We start from the raw sequence: 16,781 nt of genomic DNA, 5'->3' as shown, positions 1-16,781 counted from the left end.
CTGCAGTAGCGCGCCAGTTAGTAGCAGCCAGCAGCCAGCAGGACACTCGTTCCGATTCACACGAGATCCCTGTCATCGCATTGGCAGCAGCCAGCCAGCAGGCTGAGCGCGCTGAAAGCCAGTGGACCGTTCATCGGTGGTTGTCTGTCGGCGTCGGGCTGGACATGACTCGAGGGGAATTGGATGGTTATATTTTACACCACCCTGCAAATAAATTTATTAAAAAAGCACGAACCAGATATGGGTCAACAACTCTTTTTCTGTAATGCAGCTTGTCCACAAGTTTTCCTCTTGGTTGCTGGCTTGGGTTTACTCGATGCTTGAGCAGATTTTTTTTTTTTTTTGTTTTTATTTATGTGTATTTTAACTAGTTGCTAATTCTACACTCGACTGCTTGAGCAGACGTCTGATAGATAAAACTCCCTTCTACCTGATACCGAGATAAGTTTCTCTAAGACTCTAAGTGGGTTCAAATACAGGGGGTGGCCAGAATGATTGGGATAGGCAACTTTTTTTTCTCTCACAAAAATGTTCAACATGCTGTAACTTTTCATAGAGTGCATCAAAAATTCTCAAGTTTTGACTGTTTGTCAACCTATTATATGTACATCATTGGAGCAAATTTGAGCTCGATTGGTTGATCTTTCGCGAAGCTAGATCCGTTCTGGTAAAACACTATTTTTTTTTTTTTTTTTTATTTAAATATTTATTTGAAAGGCTCATGCGCCTAAAAGCATAACGGAGCCAATTTACATAATAATGATTACATGTTCTAATTACAACGGTAACCTTGTGCATACAGTTCGTTTATTCTTCTATCGTCTTCTTCCATGTACTGTTTCCTCAATTCGGCATCCTCGATCCAAGAGTATGAAGACCGTCTACTCCGAGTGCGTACCGGTGAAACATCAGGGACTGCAATAACGCTGCTATCATTTGCGGTGGCGGATGATGATGCGGGCTTTTTTGATATTTGGCTGCTGTTCGCAGTGTCCGAGTCAATCGATCTTTGCCGCTTTGTTTCAGATTTGCTCAGTTTGGGTGCAGTTGCTTTGACACTGGAGGCGTCCGACTTTGACAGAGATGGCCATTGTTCATCGTGGTTTGATTCCTGCTGCTGTTTGGATGCTTTTGTTACCGGCGGCTGTGGTGTGGTAATGAGGTGCGGTTGGATGTTATTTTTCGTCGCGGCTTCTGAACACCGGAGTTTTGGATGTAGTTTATCTCCGCAATGTTTACACGTGCGAACTTGTTGGAAGTGAGTAACTGACGTGATTTCGTCAGCGATAGTTACGTACGATGGTATTGGTTTCGTTATTTGCATTCGCACCACGCGAACTCCATTATTGAGGCCTGGAAAATAATTCTTCCAGACCTCATTTCGAATGCTAAATATATTACCATATTGGCTCATATGGCTGATTATGGCCAAGTTGTCGATTTCCTCCGGGAGGTCATTAATACGAACATCCACTGCGGTGCTATCAACGTAGACCGGTAGCGGAATATCGATCGTTTTCCCATCACACTCCATACAATGTTTGAGATGGAACTTCGTTGCGATGTCAGATGCGGCTTTCTCGCTGTGCATCGAAAGATACACAACGTTTTTAACATTGTGCAGCTGCAAGCTCTTCACTGAGGTCCAGTCCATCTTGAGCTCCTCATCGAGGAACTTCCTGATGTCCGGAACGCTTGGCCGCCGTGGAAGAATAGAAATGTCAAGTACGACACAGTTATTTCTCGATACCGGCATGCTGCGACACAAAAAAAAATCTGGTGGAGGAAAGCTACAACGCACGTCTGGTGTGAGCGAAGGATGGATAGCAACTCAACACTATTTTTTAGACAACTAATTTTTGAACTGTCATATCTCGGAAACCAGTAAAACGAATTGAATGAAATTTCAAACGTTTATCAACAATATATTAATGCTTCATTAAAACATAAGTACATTTTGAATGTTGAAAAAAAATATCATGGATTAACACTTTTTGGATCTTTCTAAATAAAAATTATGTCAATGTCAATAAATTTTTGCTTCGATATATAAAGATTTTCTACTTCTGTTCTCAAGATATACCTAATAAGATATCTGGAGCTTGATTTGAATAGGTCGTATGTGCTTTTGTCGATATAAAATTCGATCAGTTTATTTTAGTCATTGTAGCAATATGGCAAATATTTTGCAAACTTTTAATGATGGAACAGAAAACCTGTTTTGTGAGGATTCTGCTGTATGTAACAACTTTGCTCAATTTCAACGGTTTTCGCTATAATAAGCGAATCCAACTGATCGAATTTTTAATCGACAAAAGCACATACGACCTATTCAAATCGAGCTCCAGATATATTTGAGCCTATTTGGATTAAAGGAAGAACACATTTAATAATTTTTGTGTGGTATTGTAAATTTGACTTATTTTCCTCTATATGGGTGAAAATGCCAAATCGGTATAACTTTATTTGTCGTGAGAAAATATTACATTTAATAAAGTCGTTTCAAATATCTTTATATTGTTGATCAACGTTGCAATTTCATTCAGTTCGGTTCACTGATTTCCGAGATATGACAGTTCAAAATTTAGAAGTCTTAAGAATAGTGTTTTACCAGAACGGTTCTAACTTCGCGAAAGATCAACCAATCGAGCTCAAATTTGTACCAACGATGCACATATAATAGGTTGACAAACAGTGAAAATTTTAGAATTTTTGATGCACTATATGAAAAGTTACAGTATGTTGAACTTTTTTGTAATATGTAGAAAAAAAAATGTTGCCTATCCCAATCATTTTGGCCACCCCCTGTAGATAACACCGGAACCCCCTTTTATGCGACAGTGCCATCACTACCACCCCCTTCATTCCGAAAATAGATTGAAAAGAGAAAATAAATAAAATCATTTTTTTTTCAATGATAGCGAAAATAGGTTGTACTCCAGGGAGTTTGAGAGGGTAAGGAGATTTTCATGCTGCGCCTGGAAAGCCCCTATATCCCCCCAGAGACCGCCTGAAATGCCCTTATACCAACTGAGATACCTTGAAACCCCTTTGAAACCTTCTGCGAATTTCTCAAGAAATCCTCAAGAGACCACCTGAAGCACCCCTGTAACTTGCAGAAGCGCACCACAAAGCTTTCTGAAATCCCTAAAGTATTCCAGAACGCCCCTGAAAACCCTTCTGAAGCCCCCTTTGGAACCATTCACATAGTAAGTCGCGCTTATAGGGAAAAGCGAGTGTTTGAGAAAGTGTGGCAATGTATTAAGTGGTCGAAACTTTCCTACGAAAAAGAGAGGGAGGCGTTGAATAATTGCAATTTCACCGTGACTTACTACATAAATGGATGCACCCTACTTAATATACCCCCAAAGCCCTGGAGCCCTCTGAGATCTTCTGAAACACTCTTGAATTCCTCTTAAATGCACCTCGAACCTCCTGAAACATCTATGAAACCTGATACCCCCTGAAACACCTCTGAGACTCCATTGAAACCAAAAGTGGTCCCCCGAAACGACCCTTAGACCCTCTGAGACTCCCTGAAATTCCCTCTGATGTCCCTAAATGCCCCTAAAGCCATCCTGAAACTCATTGGAACATACCCCCTGAAACACCCTGGAGCGTACATGAAACACTCTTGGAACCTCCTGAAATACCACTGAGACTGCCCCGCAACTAAGAGAGACCTTCTGAAACGACCCTTAGACCCTCTGAGACCCTCTGAAATGCCCCTGAAATCCCCTGAATCTTATTTGAACCACTGAAACTCTCTGACCCTGAATACTCCCGATACTTACTGAAATATCCCTGAAACCATTCGAAACCCCCTTGCACGCTCTGAAACGTCTACGACACACCCTTAAAACATCATGAAATACCTTTTAGACTCTCCTGAAACCTACAGAGGCACCTGAAACGACCTTTTGACCCTCTGAAACCCTTTGAAATGCATCTGAGACCACCTGAAATGCCCCGGAAAGTTCCCTGAAACCAGTAAATCCGCTGATACCCTCTGATGTCCCCTTAAATGCCCTAAAGCCCCCCCCCCCGCCCCTTAAAATCTTTTAAACGTCCCTGAAACCACCATAAACCCTATGACACGACTCTGAAATCTCCTCAAAAACCCCTCAGATTCCCTGAAACACTCTGGAGTCTACTGAAACCCTCTGAAATGCTCCTGAAAACCCTTTCAAACTCACTAAATAATCCCTGCAACTTCCTGGAACGCCCCTGAAATTCCCTTATACATTAAAACCTTTTTTAATCAATGTTATTTTTATGCACTTCTAATTTAAGTTCTTTTTCATGCCCTACATAAAAAAAGTTTAGCAGAGCCAACATTGTGCATAAGAAAATTTAATAGTGACGGCAATTATTGCAATTGTGGCCATAGGTGTATACCAGAAGATTTCAGGGGGGGGGGGGGGGTATCGAAAGCATTTCATACAGTTTCAGAGGATTTTGGACGGGTTTTGGAGGCGTTACAGGTACGTTTTCGGGGGTTCAGAGACATTACGCAGGCGTTTTGGGGGGTTTCAGAGGGCCTTAGGTGCGTTGCATGTGGTCTGAGAAGGTTATATGGGGATTTTGGAGGCATTTAAGGAAGTTTCAAAGCATTTTAGGAGGTTCTCAGGTGCGTTACATGGGTGCCGAGGGGGTTTCAGAGAGATTTTGGAGGCATTTTCACAATATCTTTTGAAACGCCCCTGAAATGCCCTTCGATGTAACCCTTTGGAGACGGATGGGTCACATTAGCCCAACCGTGAAAACCTACCTTTACAAACGTATTCTAGACCAAGAATGTTGCATCCAGAAAGGCGAAAATGCCGTCGCCTAAGGGATAAGAGCGTATTTTAAACATCCTCATACGACCCAGACCCAGGGGGCAGCAGGGACGGATGTCCTGGGGCCTGACGCACCCCCCCGCTTGCGAGTCAGCCGCGTAGTTGCCGGCTAAGAATAGGACTACTAACCCCAATTCAAGGTGTCAAGCGACCCGTGCCGAGGAATGAGTGATCGAGGGGGTGAAAAAGATGCTCGATCTTTAACGGAGCCTGTGGGGCACCTGGGCACCCCCCACAGTAAGCTGTCCCTTACCGCGTTAATGCAGAGCTCTGGCGTGGTGGACATTCTTTCTCGTGCGACTCGTGGGAATCAAATATGAGTAAACAAATTTCGAAATCAAGTGCAACAGGTAGTAGTGGTGCGATCAACCCCTTCGCAAGAAGCGGGTTGATGCGGTCTCCAACAAGGAGAAGCGAGGAGTCAGGTGCTGGAAGCTGCTTACGCAGCTCAAGCGTGGGAGCTCCTGTCCACTCCACGGCAAGCCAGCCGGCGGAGGTTATGGACGGAGCATGGTTGCTGAGGGCCATCAGCCAAGTAGCAGGAAAAGGACGGCCCGCATTGGAGGTAGCTGAGCGGCAGCTTGGCAAAATTATTGACTTCGCGACAACTAAGTCGAATATAAGTAAGGACCTGAAAACGGCCTTGCTTCGGCTTAGAGCGTCAGTTGATGAGGCCAAGCAGGAGCACGCGGTCGCGTTGCTGGCTGCGGCAGCGGCGGAACCCGCAAAGGAGAAAGCGTCTAAGCTTACGCAAACGGAGGCCTTCTCCTTCGCGGGTAGTCCGAAGAGTGTGGAAGCGAATGCTCGTGACAAACGTGACAAGCATTCGCAGAAGCGGGCGAGGCAGCCGTCAGGTGAGGAGCTGTCTGGCGGTGCCCGCAAGGCCAGGCGTATAATAACCCCGAAAGCCGGTGGTTATGCCGGAAAGTCGGACCCCAGCCAGGGTTCCCGGAAAGCTGGGAAGGGTGGGCCTGAAAAGGCCGGCCCGTCCCGGAATGATGGGAACAAGGGGTTGCGACCAATGGTGGGCCCTCAGCAGCCACAGAGCAGGGCGATCCAAGGAGAGGACCCTCCTTGGACAAAGGTAGAGCGGAAGAGGAAGAAGAAGGGGAATCCGCAGGCAGAAGTGCAGGTCGCCAAACCAAGGCGTAGGAAGGCAGGTGCCAGGCGCGAAAAAGGTGACGCTATCGTCATCAAGACCGAACAGTCGAAATACTCGGACGTCTTGAAGGCGATGAGGTGCGACGCCAAGCTTGAGGGTCTTGGAGCCGACGTACGCAGTATCAGACGTACTCGTACGGGCGAAATGATCCTGGAGCTTAAGCGCGAGAAGGATCACAAGGGCGCCGCCTACAAGAGGCTGGCAGAAGAGGTCCTTGGTGATGGAGTGGAGGTGAGGGCTCTTACGCATGAGGCGACTCTGAAGGTCAAAGACCTAGACGAGATCACCGAAGCGGAAGAGCTCGTCACGGCACTGCGGCAACAGTGCGATGTTCAGGTGGCCGCCACAGCCGTCAGGCTGCGGAAAGGGCCAGCAGGGACACAGATAGCTCTGGTTCAGCTACCTGTGGCGGACGTTAAAAAGTCCGTTAAAGTAGGGCGGATAAAGGTGGGCTGGTGTGTATGTCACCTGACATTCCACGAGCCACCAGAGGTTTGCTTCAGGTGTCTGGAACCAGGACACAAGTCGTGGGACTGCAAAGGCCCCGACAGGCGCAAACTGTGTAGGCGATGCGGCGCTGAAGGTCATAAGGCCCAAAGCTGCACGAGTCCGCCCATCTGCATGATCTGTACCGGGAAAACCTCGAAAAACAGACATGCGATGGGTGGTCCAGGGTGCCCGGCCTTTAAGAAAGCCGCAGTGAACAACAAATCACAGTGCAGGTAACGCAGCTGAACCTGAACCACTGTGATGCGGCTCAGCAACTGCTTTGTCAGGCAGTTTCTGAGTGGGAGACGGATATCGCCATCATATCGGACCCATACCGAGTACCCGCCGGCAACGGCAACTGGGTCGCGGATGGGACCAGAAAAATGGCGGCGATATGGACGACGGGTAAATACCCCGTTCAGGAGTTGGTGTCTACTACCTATGAGGGCTTCGTGGTCGCCAAAGTAAACGGGGTCTTCTTCTGTAGCTGTTATGCGCCTCCGCGGTGGCCGATCGAGCAGTTCACGCAAATGCTGGACCGCTTAACGACCGTGCTAACAGGGCGAAGGCCGGTGGTAATAGCGGGCGACTTTAATGCCTGGGCCGTGGAATGGGGAAGCCGTTTCACGAACCAGCGGGGTCAGATCCTGCTAGAAACACTGGCCATCTTAGATGTCGACTTGGCTAATGTCGGTACCAAGAGTACCTTTAGTCGAAACGGAGCGGAGTCAATTATTGACGTGACCTTTTGTAGTCCTGGCCTAACAAGTAGTTCGAACTGGAGAGTAGATGATGGCTACACTCACAGCGACCACCTGGCGGTTCGTTACAGTATCGACTACAATAACAGCAGACAGCGGATAGAAGAAGAGGCGGCTAGGCCAAGGCCAAGCCCTCGCAGGTGGAAGACATCATACTTCGACGAAGGGGTATTTAGGGAGGCGCTCCGCCGTGAGCGAAACTTAATCGGTTTAGACGGCGACGAGCTGGTAGCGGTGCTCTCACGTGCGTGTGATGCGACCATGCCTAGGCGAGTCCACCCTAGAAATGGGAGGCCACCGGCTTACTGGTGGACCGACGCGATTGCGGACCTGCGCCGCGCCTGCCTACGGGCTAGGCGGCGGATGCAGCGAGCACGATCAGAGGAAGAGCGAAACGAACGGCGGGTGGTGTTCGCCGCTGCAAAAGCCGCGCTTAAGACCGAGATAAGAGCAAGCAAAAAGGCCTGCTTTGAGGGTCTCTGTCAAAGTGCCAATACGAACCCGTGGGGTGACGCCTACAGGATCGTTATGGCCAAGACGAGAGGTGTGATGGCTCCTACAGAGCAATCTCCAGAGATGTTGGAGGGGATCATTGGAGGACTTTTTCCGCGTCATGATCCTAGTCCTTGGCCTCCTTTCGTAGGACAGCCGGGGACTGGGGCTGGCGAGGAGGAAAGGGTCACCGATGTGGAACTTGCGGGGATAGCTAAGTCCCTTAGCGTAGGTAAGGCCCCAGGTCCGGACGGAGTTCCGAACCTGGCCTTAAAAGTAGCTATTGCAGAGGCTCCCGAGATGTTCAGGTCTGCTATGCAGAAATGCCTGGACGAGGGAGTTTTCCCAGAAGCTTGGAAGAGGCAGAGCCTGGTACTATTGCCAAAGGCGGGGAAACCACCCGGAGACCCGTCGGCATATAGACCAATATGCTTGATTGACACGGCGGGGAAGGTGCTCGAAAAGATCATCCTCAATAGAATGTTGCGGTTCACCGAGGGCGAAAATGGTCTTTCGAGTAACCAGTACGGCTTCCGGAAGGGGAGGTCCACCGTAGACGCTATCTTGTCGGTTACAAAAACCGCCGAGAAAGCACTTGAGCCTAAGAGGAGGGGAATTCGCTTTTGCGCGGTAGTGACTCTGGATGTAAGGAATGCGTTTAATAGCGCTAGCTGGTCTGCTATTGCCGATGCGCTCTTGCGTCTGGGGATACCGGAGTACCTGTACAAGATTCTCGGAAGTTACTTTCAGAATCGTGTACTAGTCTACGACACGGAGGTGGGTCGGAAGTGCTTTCACATAACCTCAGGAGTCCCGCAAGGTTCCATCCTGGGTCCGGTGTTATGGAATGTCATGTACGACGAGGTGTTGAGGTTAGAGTATCCAGTGGGAGTGGTGATTGTCGGATTTGCCGACGACATTACGCTCGAAGTCTACGGTGAAACGATCGAGGAGGTAAAGTTGACTACCAACCACTCGATCAAGGTTGTGGAGGCGTGGATGCGGTCCAGGAAACTGGGGCTGGCTCACCACAAGACAGAGGTGACGGTTGTTAACAACCTGAAGTCGGAGCAGCAGACGGAGATCAGTGTAGGAGACTGTACTATCCTGTCAAAGCGCTCCGTCAAACACTTGGGCGTGATGATCGACGATAAGCTTACCTTCGGTAGCCACGTCGATTATGCCTGTAAAAGAGCCTCCACAGCTATTGCGGCACTGTCCCGGATGATGTCCAATAGCTCTGCGGTGTACGCCAGTAAGCGCAAGCTTCTGGCTAGTGTTGCTACATCCATACTTAGGTATGGCGGCCCGGCGTGGGGCACCGCGCTAAGTACTAAATGCTACCGACGGAAGCTGGAAAGTACTTACAGGCTTATGTGCCTGAGGGTTGCGAGCGCGTACCGTACCGTGTCACACGACGCTCTCTGCGTCATTACTGGTATGGTGCCTATCAGCATTCTTATCAGTGAGGACATGGAGTGCTTCGAAATGCGCGGCACAAGAGGCATACGCAGGACTGTCAGGATGGCCTCTATGGTCAAATGGCAGCGCGCGTGGGACAGTTCCACCAAAGGAAGGTGGACCTATAGGTTGATACCGAGGGTAGATAGTTGGATTAATAGGCGCCATGGGGAAGTTTCATTCCACCTGACACAGGTCCTTACAGGTCATGGTTGCTTCCGACAGTATCTACACCGTTTCGGGCATGCGGATTCTCCCGAATGCCCAGTGTGCAATGGTTTAGAGGAAACGGCGGAACACGTTTTGTTCGTGTGCCCGCGTTTTCGCACAATGCGTGACCGCATGCTTGCCACATGCGGGGAGGACACAACTCCGGACAACTTGGTCCAGAGGATGTGTAGGGATGAGTTTGGCTGGAACGCCGTTTCAACGGCTATTACCCACATCGTCTGGGAGCTACAGAGGAGGTGGCGCGTGGACTCGGAGAATGGCTAGTCCAGATGCAGTACAAGAGGTGGTCCAGGGGTTCGGAGTCGGCTTCGTAGGTCATACCGGTGCCCTGCGGTCGAGATCGACCCTTACAACGATTAAGTGGCCGCGGAGAGGAAGTCCCGGTAGCGGTGCTGTCGTGGCGTCGGTCTACTGGGTTGGATCCAAGCCCGCGGTTGGAAAGGGGTCCCCGGCAAGGGTCGGGGCAGGTGGAGACCCTGCCGTCAGCAACCTACGGATGCATCTGATAGGGCCTGAAGGGTAGTGATACCCTTCCTTTGCGGGCAGGTCAGATCGGGTTGCATGTGGGCATCAGTTCTTGATGTCCGCTCAGCAGTAGGGCGCGGGCGGGGTTGACTCTGCCCGCCTTCCGAGGACAAAGGGAGTGGCGAGGACCACTCGGGAAACTGGCTAAGCGCCAGCATGCTACCGTGATGGACTCTCCAAAGCGAGTCATCGATGTTCGTTGCTGCAGGCTACGCAGCTAACCTTGTGGGTGCGATGTGCACTAGCCCCTCTCTGAAGCAATACCTTCTTGGTGGTTCCGGAGAGACGTAGGGTTTGGCGACCATAGGAATGGTTTAGTGGGTACGAGGAGAGAGTAGTCCTGGATTTTACTTTTGTTGTAGAAGACGGCCTGTCAGACCTACACTACCCTAACCTTCTGTTAGGGTGTCTGTTGAGCAGATTATCCCCCTATGGTTTAGAAGGAAAAAAAAAAAAAAAAAAAAAATACGACCCAGATCTGGAATGCCTCGAAACGCCCCTAAAACCTCATTGGGACGCTCTTGAAATCATCATAATTAGTTTGAAATGTCTATGAAACCCCTTAGAACGCCATGATTAGGCTCCAGAAATCCTCTGAATCGCGCCTCAAAACCACTTGAAATTCTATCAAACGAATCTCTAGGAACGCTTTTAAAATGTTCCTGAAATCTCATGAAACTTTCTGAAATGATTTTGAAATGCTTTGAAACGCCCCTAAAACTCCTCGTTACGCCCTTTAAAGTCTCCTGAGAGCCCCTGAATTGCACTTAAAACCCCTTGAAATGTGCATTAAATGCCCTTAATACTATTGGAATGCCCATGAATTCCCCGTCCCATTTAACCCTCTAATACCCAATCCCGCCTTTAGACGGGGTATAGTTTGAGCATTTTTGTAATATTTGTTTCGTGGAAAATCTTTTTTTTTATATTTTTGGCTGATATTTAGGACTGTTCTGTATATCTCAAAATAGTTTTAGGTGTATTTTAAAGCGTATTTACATATTTTTTGATCATTGAAAAATTGATGTTTTAGTCACCTTTTAGAAGTCATTGTTTATTTTGTATTGAATCGCTACAATTAACATATTTTAAATTTTTCCCAAATCATTCTATCCTTGTTTAACAGTTTAAGGGAATCAAATACACTCTAAAATTATTTTCCTTAAAATTACACTGAAAATAAAATTTTCCATGAAAAAAATTTAAAATAAAAATATTTCAACAATAATCATAAAATCTCAAAATGTTTTTATCTCAAAAATTCCGTTCCCCAAATTGGCTTTCAGGAAAAATATAAAAGTGTGGGGATGTTCAAAAATAAAAATTAGAAAATTCAAAAACTGAAATTCACGAAATCGAGAATGAAAAAGAATCATCTTCCAAAACATGTTTAAATCGATTTTAGATGACGAAAAATGATATTTAGATCAAAATCAAAAATTTGGATATTACAGGGTTAAACATCAACCAAACCCTTAAAGGGCTCCTGAAATACCTGAAACAACCCCCTTAAACTTCTCTAAAGCCCATTGGAGCCCTCTTTTTTGGGCTCTTTCTGACAAACCCCTTAGCCCCACCTCAAATGCCCAGGAGCAAGACCTGTCCTCGCGAACTACATTCCCTTATTGAAGCCCAAATTTAATCTAAGCACAAATTTCCTTCTTTTTATGGTTTTTCTTAATTTATTCACATTTTTAATTTATGCACGACCAGCCATATAGCCCATATAGCCGAGGCGGTAAACGCACGGGTATTCAGCATGACCATGCTGAGGGTGACGGGTTCGATTCCCGGTCGGTCCAGGATCTTTTCGTAAAGGAAATTTCCTTGACTTCCTTGGGCATAGAGTATCTTCGTGCCTGCCACACGATATACACATGCACAATGGTCATTGGCAGAGGAAGCTCTCAGTTAATAACTGTGGAAGTGCTCATAGAACACTAAGCTGAGAAGCAGGCTTTGTCCCAGTGAGGACGTTACGCCAAGAAGAGGAGAGAGAGAGAGAGAGAGAGAGAGAGAGAGAGAGAGAGGACGACCAGCCATGTGCATAAAAGAGGTGCCAGTATAATACCGTCGAAAAACTTATGAGACCCCTGAAACCCCTGAAGCCCCACTGAAATTCTCAGATACGCCCCTAAAACCTCCTGAAGTATCCTGAAAAGTCATTGACACCCCTGAAACGCCTCTGAAAGGTCCTCGGAATCCCCTGAAACCTTGACAAGTCCCTGTAACGATCCTTTGTTTTCCTTGAAATCTTCTGAAACGGTTGAAACCTTCTGAAACCCCAAGACCCACTATAATGCTGGAATCCCCTAAAAACCCCTTGAAACCTCCCTGAACAACTCTGAGACTCCCTGAACCTGCAGAATATGCATGAAATGTCCCTAAAACCTCCAAAACGCAATTGAAACCCCCCCAAACCAACAGAGACCTCCTGAAACGATCACGATACCCCCTAGAACGGCTCTTAGACCCTCTGAGACCCCATTGAAATCCCCCGAGGCCCTCTCAAATGCCCACAAAATCCCTCTAAAACCCCGTCAAACGAGATTCCCCTGAAAACTTCTTGGACACAGCGACCCCAACCATTCCCCCGTGCTTCAGCGTCCCCTTGAATTGCGCAGATGCCTCTTGAGAACCCCCTCCCCTCTCTCGAAACACCATTCAGTCTACCTGAAACGCCTCTAAAACTTTCCGAAACCGCATGAGACTCTCAAAACTACTGAAACGTCTGAATCCTGAACCTTGGAACTCCCCTAAATCTCTTGAAATGCCCCCGAGACTCTCTGAAAGCTTCTGAAACATTTGAAATTCCCTGAAATGTCCCTGAGACCCCTTGCAACGCCTTCGAAACCCCATGGAAACTCTTTCTATCTTAGATTTTCCTGAGACCTCATTTTGCTCTTCTTCTTAACCGCGCACCCAACTTAAACGGTGCTAATAACCTTTTTTTTAGCTTGTTTTTGGTAAGTGCAATAAACAAACAAACAGTTGATTTACTGCTTTACTTGTTTTTTTTACAGAATTTGCATCGGATTTTTTGATATCTCGCACAAATTTCATTACGACGAGTAATCCTTTTAAACCGATCGGCATTTGTTTAAAGTTTATTATTTTTATAAGCTTCCTGATTTTTTTGCCTTTCTCGTACACCAAAGTGTACTGAAAGGCTATATGATCACTCAAAAAACGAATTTTCGATAGGAAGCTCGGAGGGTCAAGTCACATATACCAATCAACTCAGTTCGACGAATTGAGATGATGTCTGTATGTGTGTATGTATGTCTGTGTACAAAAAGGTCACTCACTTTTAAGGCACTTCCCATTGGCTTTTTCGGATTATAGCTCGAATCGAACCCGCATTATTTGCTATTAAAAATGGTCCAGATCGGTCAAGGCGTTCCGGAGTTATGGCCATTTGAGTGATCCGGACCGGCACCGGTAGAACTGGCCACATATAAACTGAACCAAGTCCCCGACCAAGCCCCATCATGCGGCGATTTTTGTAACCTTCAGAATGGTTGACAAATTTTGTGCGGATATTAAGGACAAACGTCTTGAAATCCCGCTTCAATAGTGCATCAGAACTTCAGACGCACAAATCTCAAGACGCAAGCTTTAAACAACAATGCATTTAATTATTCTGATCTTGCTCACTTGTAATTAGCTTAAAATGAGAAGCTCAGGTGCGCTGGTTTTGTTTACGAAGAGATTTGTGCCCTTGAAATCGTGAGTAGGTGCCAAAATCGGCCATTGTGGCGGCCATGTTGGGACTCTAACAAGTCTGTCCTTAAGGACACACACTCAAAACAGATTTGCGGGCTCGGCAAAAACGCGCACAGCCGTCTGCTCAGTAAAACTATCAGCTGATATCCCAGCAAAAAGTGACATTTGTTAGCTGACTCTCAGCAAAACGATTGCCGAAGCTCAGCAATGAACTGTCAAAATTGCTGAGATCTCAGCAAAATTGTTGTTTGCTGATTACTCGGCTGTGCAAATCTCGGCAAAAGAATGGAAAAATGCTGATATCCCGGCAATCTGAATTAAGTGTGCAGACTTGTTAGAATCCCAAAATGGCCGCCACAATGGCCGACTTTGGCACCTACTCACGATTTCGAAAGCACAAATCTCTTCGTAAACAAAGCCAGCGCACCTTAGCTTCTTATTTTAAGCTTATTACAAGTGAGCAAGAACAGAGTAATAAAATGCACTGTTGTTTGAAGCTTGCTTCTTGAGATTTGTGCGTCTGAAGTTGTGATGCACTGCTGAAGCGGGATTTCAATACGTTTGTCCTTAACACAGGAGACAGAAAATTCTACGATGTCGGTCCAATATTCAAGATGGCGGTCTAAAATCCAAAATGGCGGCTCCAAATTCAAGATGGCGGCTGTATAATGGAGTTTTAAGCCCTAAACCATGCAAAATGGGTATATTTCGTATGGGGAAGATGTTTGGAGTCCAATAATGGCGACCATAATATCCAAGATGGCGGTCTAAAATCCAATATGGCCCCTCCAATTCAAGATGGCGGCTGTTTAATGGAGTTTAAGGCTCTAAAACCATGCAGTATGGGTATATTTGTTAAGGGGATGATGTCTGGAGACCATAAATGGCGACTTGAACATTCAAGATGGCGCTCTAAAATCCAAGATGGCGGCTCCAAATTCAAGATGGCGGTTGTTTAGTGGAGTTTTTGGCTCAAAAACCATGCAATAAGAGTATATTTTGTATGGGCAAGATGTCCGGAGTCCAAAAATGGTGACCTGAATATCCAAGACGGCGGCTCCAAATTCAAGATGGTGGTTGTAAAGTGGAGTTTTTGACCCTAAAACCAAGCAATATGGTTATAATTTGTATGGGAAAGGTGTCCGGAGTTCAAAAATGGCAACCTGAATATCCAAGATAGCGGTCTAAAATACAAAGTGGCGGCTCTAAATTCAAGATGGCGGCTGTATAGCGGAGTTTTAGGCCCTAAAACCATGCAAGAAGGGTATATTTTGTGTCCAAAATATCCAATATAGCGGTCTAAAATTCAAAATGATGGCTTCAAATCAAGATGGAGGCTGTTTTATGGAGTTTTAGGCCTTAAACCTATGAAAAATGGGTATATTTGGTATAAGGAAGATATCCGGAGTCCAAAAATGGTGCCCACAATTTCCAAGAGGGCGATCTAAAATCCAAAGTGGCGGCTCCAAATTCAATACGGTGGCTGTTTAAAGCAGTTTTATACCCTAACTGCATGTAATATGGGCATATTTGGTATAGGGGAGATGTCTGGAGTCAAAAATGGTGACCGCAATATGCAAAATGGTAGCCCAAATACCAAGATGATGGCTCCAAATTCAAGATGGTGGCTGTTAAATGGCTTTTTAAGCTCTAAATCCGTGTCATATGGGTTTATTTAATATAGGGACGAACTGTGGACTTCAAAAAATGGTGACTCAAAGTTCAAGATAACGGCTTTTTGTTATGGTGAAATGGGAGAGCATCCAGGTGCATTTTTGACTCGCATTGCTACTCAATGTTTATCTCGAGTGAGCAAGGCTACTCATTGCTTTTGCAGCTCTGTTTGTTGTTTAGATGACGAGATCCGTGCTTTCGGTTTGTAAGGCAGCCATTGTGACGGCCATCTTTGGATTCGCTCATATATGTCCTTAAGACATATAGGCGCATACATCAAAGCTACATAAACGATATGATTTCTGGTGCCATGTAATGGATTTATGTTTAACGTATGAAAGTGCGATAATCATCTACATGTCACTTGAGTTTTGTTGAAATGTGTTTTCGAAGGCACGAGGAAGGCGCCATCATCGCTACGTGGATTAATTAGGGTTTTTTATTCTATTGAAAGTTCTACTATCTGTATCATTTTTGTTTCCTCTTTCTACTTTTTTACCACTTCGCTTTTGTTCCTATTATGATTTTGTTTTTCTTCAATATTATTTCTTTTTCGCAGTTGTGTTTGATTTGTATTGATTATATTCGCCTTTTGTGTACTTGTTAAATATGTTGTACACCCTGTAAACCTATATAGAAAGAAATATTTATCTGTTCAATCATACCATCACTTGTATAAATATGTTTTGTGCTTCACCAAAACATAAAAAAAAAACTTCGCAGCCGGTAGGATTCGAACCTACGCTCCCAGAGGGAATCTGATTTCGAGTCAGACGCCTTAACCACTCGGCCACGACTGCTTCACATTGAAAAGAAATCCCTGTTCCCTCCACGCAACGTGTGGCTAAATCAACATCACACAGGCATGTAAACGACATGATAATTTAATTACCAAGTTGTTTACTCACAAGTAGGTAGCCACACGAGGGATGAATACACGTATTGTCAACATTCACATCTCCCATACACGGGGTTGATGAATGGAGCAGCGACTTTTTTTTCTTTCTTTATTTGCTCATTCATATTACCCCACCAACTGCTGATAGCGCCACCGCGCTTAGCCGCAAGATAAGATCACTTTTTATAACTCGCACTAAAACTTCCTCGCACAGATGCTTTCGGCAAATTCTACATATACGCTTAGTCTGAAGCAGCGGGACATATGAATTTATGGCGCGTCATTGAGCGATGATGGCGACGACGATTGACACGCAGTCGTTCAAGATTTTAAACGACTCATCCATCCGACCGCGCACTTCATTCAGTTTCCATCCATCGCACTCCGTGTCGTGGAGGAAAATTGAAAGTTTTCGCTCCGGGCCTCCTCGGTTCCATATGCAATGTGGGGTTAACGTCGCCAAAGCCAAACTTTGTCGCAGAAAAACTCGACAAGTGGATTGCATTAAAAATTGAAGGAAA

The 16,781-nt window shown here is 46.1% G+C and overlaps 1 non-coding gene across 1 annotated transcript; it reads right to left on the bottom strand.

Moving 5' to 3' along the window:
* Nucleotides 1-16,080: 16,080 nt before the first annotated feature.
* Trnas-cga (transfer RNA serine (anticodon CGA)) lies at nucleotides 16,081-16,162 on the bottom strand. Its single transcript has one exon. It is a non-coding gene; the product is annotated as a tRNA-Ser (tRNA).
* Between the last annotated feature and the right edge of the window lie 619 nt (nucleotides 16,163-16,781).

The sequence above is a fragment of the Aedes albopictus genome, chromosome 3, assembly GCF_035046485.1.
Source record: "Aedes albopictus strain Foshan chromosome 3, AalbF5, whole genome shotgun sequence".
Classification (NCBI taxonomy): Eukaryota; Metazoa; Arthropoda; class Insecta; order Diptera; family Culicidae; genus Aedes; species Aedes albopictus.
The sequence above is the reverse complement of the archived record's forward strand: the minus strand, read 5'-3'. Positions and strand labels throughout refer to the sequence as shown.